This window comes from Physcomitrium patens, chromosome 6 (genome assembly GCF_059467195.1).
Source record: "Physcomitrium patens ecotype Gransden chromosome 6, ASM5946719v1, whole genome shotgun sequence".
Lineage (NCBI taxonomy): Eukaryota > Viridiplantae > Streptophyta > Bryopsida > Funariales > Funariaceae > Physcomitrium > Physcomitrium patens.
Window position 1 is genome coordinate 10530899 of NC_143415.1, and position 4770 is coordinate 10535668.

Below are 4770 nucleotides of genomic sequence, written 5' to 3' on the forward strand. Positions count from 1 at the left end.
TAGGGTTTGGATTAGGGTTTGGATTAGGGTTTAGGGTTTGGATTAGGATTTAGGATTTGGTTAGGGTTTGATTTAGGATTTGGATCAGGATTTGGATTAGGATTTGGTTAGGGTTTGATTTAAGGTTTGGTTTAGGGTTTAGGATTTGGATTAGAGTTTAGGGTTGGATTAGGGTTTGAATTAGGGTTTTGATTAGGATTTAGGGTTTGGTTAGGATTTGATTTAGGATTTGGATTAGGATTTTGATTAGGATCTAGGGTTTGGTTAGAGTTTGATTTAGGGTTTGGATTAGAGTTTGGACTAGGATTTGGTTAGGATTTGATTTAAGGTTTGGTTTAGGGTTTAGGATTTGGATTAGAATTTAGGGTTGGATTAGGATTTGGATTAGGGTTTGGATTAGGATTTAGGGTTTGGTTAGGGTTGGATTTAGGATTTGGATTAGGATTTGGTTAGGATTTGATTTAAGATTTGATTTAGGATTTAGGGTTGATTTAGGGTTTGGTTTAGGGTTTGATTTAGGATTTGGTTTAGGATTTAGGGTTTGGAATAGGGTTTAATTTAAGATTTGTTTAGGATTTGACTTAGGATTTAGGAATTATTAGGATTTAAGATTTAATTAGGTTTGGTCTAAAGTTGAGTGAAATTCAATAGGGTTTTAACTAGAATTAAATTAAGGTTGAATTGACATATATTTGAGTAAAATTTGTGATCATTCTAATATTTCTTTAAGAATTTTATTATTTGTTTGAAATTTCTTTGAGTTGTTTTGAATTTGATTACGTTTGTTTACCATTATTATAGTCTAATTAGAGCATTGTTAGTATTCTATTTAGAATTTTGTTATCACAATTTCTATTCTTCTTTCTACAGCCAGGTGCCCGGAGCATTCTCAAGCAAGACTTGACACATTACGACAGCGTAGAAGTATTATATCAAAAGAAGTATATATGTCTTAGGTGTATCAATGTCTCACTTCTATTGTTCTATGATGCATTTTTAATTAACACCATCCATGGACAAATTAATTTACTACAATAGATACGATTGATATTAGGCATAGTTATTTGTATAGAAGTACAACTCACCAAATTACTAATACTACAAGGCATGGCTCTAAAAGAATACACTACTACTAGAAAAAGGTAATAAAGCTAAACTACGTCTTGAATATATATAAACATTAAAAAAAACTTAGAAAAAATAGAGGATTTTACTAAAAATCTCTTGAAATAGGTGAAGTATTGAGTTTTGGCCATGAACGCTAAAAAATATAGAAATAGATATAAAGATCTAAGAACTTGTAGTAAGATTATAAACTCAAAATATTATTACAATAAAAAAAACTTCCATGGTTATTATACCACCATCTTTAATGCAATTGACTTTATTAAAAACTCAAGTGCTAATAATTATATCAATTATTACATCAGTTATAGTAGAGACAATAACATTATTTAATAAGTTACAATATGCAGTTTCATATCTCATGTTTCAAAGAAATAACAATTCAAATTAACACATGGAACATTTCAAAAATGTCGCTAGGATCAATCAAGTCATTGACCTAATAGAATTTTATTTTTTATTTTTTATTTTTTATTTAACAACTATAGAAAGAATGGTAGGTGATTGGACCTATGATTTTGAAGAATAAAAACATGTCACATCTTGAAAAGAAATTTAAAAATAAAAAATATATATACAATGATTCAAAAAACTATTTCAATATTGACATATTTTGGAAAGAATGGTGTATTACAGATGAATTATAGTAAATAATGACATATGGTTTGTATAGAAAATAAAATATTCTTTTACAACTATTAAAAGAATTCAAATTGAAAAGAATCCATTAAGTAATTGTGAAACTATGATCAATTCAATTTAGAACTGTACTAAAATAATTTTTTGAATGTAATATCCAATTACATATCAGTATTTTGTAAGACCTCTTTTGGCCTTGATAACTGCTTCCAATCTCCTAGGCATATTTTCTATTAACTTTTGGCACAAAATTGCTTCAATATTATTTCATTTTACAGCTATTCTTTTCCATAATTTCAAATTCTTTTTGGTTTTATCTTTAAGGTATTGAGTTGGTGTTTGAGGTGCTCTCAAAGATATACAATAGGATTAAGATCAGGAAATTGAGTAGGCAAATCCATTATTTTAATTCAATAATGATTAAATCATTTCTATGCTAGTTTTGAATTATGCTTGAGGTCATTATCTTGCTAAAAAGTCACTTCTTCTTTAAAAATGCTAAATTCTTCAATGCTAAGGAATAGATTTTTTTTGAAAAATTTCCACAAATTTCTTGGCATCCATCCTTCCCTCAACCTTTGCCATCCCTTCAATTCCATTCTATGTCATACAATCCTATAGTATTATATTTTTATCTCCATGCTTAACTATTTTTTGGATCTTCTTGTTAAGCGAGGATTGACTCTTTTGTTTCCATACCCATTTTTTTCCATTTGATCCAAAATTTTTGATTTTTGTTTTATTTGATCAAAGAATCCTCTTCTAATCCTCTATAATTTATTTCTTGTAGTTTAGAGCAAAATCCAAGCATTATTTTGAAGGTAGATAGATAGTAGTGGCTTTTTCTCCTTCACCATAACTTTCATATTTTATTTTTTTTAGAACATTTATACTAATTTGAGTTGATACTGAATTATTGATAATATTGTTAAGATTTTTAGCAACCTCAATAGCATTTTTAGCCTTCTCAATATTAATTTGGCAAACAATTGCTCTTTCATCCATAATAGTGAGCTTCTTTGGTTTGCCTAATGTAAGGTTATTTCTATTGAAAGTAATCTTTTTTGCTAGCTTAGAGATAATAGCTTTACTATAGCCAAATTTAAGAGCAATTTGGCCATAAGTTTTTTGAGAATGAAGAAGAGCAGAGATGATGTTGTCTTAGAGAGAGAAGAGAATGGGTCTCATAGCTATTCAAGGAATTGTCAAAGATACAAGAATCTAACAAAGAAATATGTCAAGATTAAAGAAAAGAATGAGATTGATAGCAAAAGTGGTTCCAAAGACTTCTATTTATATTATAATGAAGATTACAAAAATCTATGGTACTTTCTATGAAAAATTTTAGAAGTCTAAAGAGGCTTTTAGAAGCCTATGGAACTTTCTAAAGGATTGTAGAAGATTCTATAAATATCTAAAAGGTTCTAAAAATTTATAGAAGATTCTAAAAGGTCCTAAAATATGGTAATTTGGAATATGTCCATGTCAAAAATTATGATTAAGAATAGTGCTTTTATAGTTGCTAATAAGAATTAATGATGTCATTAGATTAGTAATAATATTGTCATAGTAAATCTGATGATGATAGAATGCTATAATATTGAGTAATTGATAGAATCCAAAAATTAGACACCACACTCAAAAAATTATTTCAATACTAATTCAAATTAGATCGATCGTAGCTTTGCAATTATCTAATGGAATATTTTCAACCTAGACTCATTTGAAAGCTATAAAGAAGTACTTTATTTGCTATATAAATCATGCATGATTATTCACTACAATTCATCTATAATACATCATTCTTTCTAAAATATGTCAATACTAAAATAATTTTTTGAGTCACAGTATATATATTTTTAAAAGTAATAAGAAAGTATTATAAGTTTTAGATGTGATTAGATAATATACAAATAAATTAATAGATATCTTTAATGATTAATTCAAAAAAATAATAGATAAATAAGAAATATTAATTGATGATTTAGTAATGTGTAATTGATTCCACGAGAGTTCATATACGTTGTCGTATTACGTGCTTTCCTGCTCGAGAATGCACCGAGCGTCTGGCTGTAGAAGGTAATATGGAGATTTGCTAATATTCAAGCAATCTATCGATTTTTTGACTATTGGAATATAAACAACTATAAGAATATACCGTAAATCTATACGGATGTCCTTTGACTGCTCCCCGAAATCCTTTTTGTCCCAGCTGGTAGGTCTTTAGATGTTACAGAGAACCCTGAACAATCCAAACTGCTAATCTTTGATACCGCTTTATACTCACAATCTTGTATCTATTGACTGTCTCGTTAGATTAATCCAATAAATTTCATTCACTCCGCATACTCAATCCTATAGACACCCTTTTAATTCTTCATCATAGACGTAACTCGATTTCACAACATAGTCAAGAGTAATCACACCCACTTCATTAAAATCCTGATTCAGTAGTACAACACTGACTTCAGCAATGATTGCCTTAGTTTTCCCAAAATCCTATGAAGAAAAAAAAAACCCCAATTCAATGTCTTTTTTTCCCGCCCCAAAGCATGAAGCTAGCTCTCCGACCCTTCAAAAAAAAACTTCTCTCCCCTTCATTTCTTAACCTATCGTCCCCTCTAACCCTAATTCTCTCCTCTTTCAAACCCTAGCCTCTAAATTTCTTCAATCTTCTGTCTTGGATCTAGAATTGGCTCTGTCGTCAGAGCTTTCTCCTCCATTTTTACCTTTAAGAGATCCTTTTACCGAAAGGACGTTCTCGGAACGGCACAAAGGACGGGATAACCTGAAATGGAATCGGAACCCCTGTAATCGGGACCACATTGAGTCGCCCGACTAATTCAGGTCTCATATTGGCTAAAAGGCCCGTAGTAAGACCTGGATGTTCCTGTAATTGGACCGCATTGGGTTGCCCGACCAAGTCAGGTCTCATATTGGGTAAGAGGCCCGTAATAGGACTTGGATTGGATGTCTTGAAATTGGATCCAATTGGCTCTTTGAACC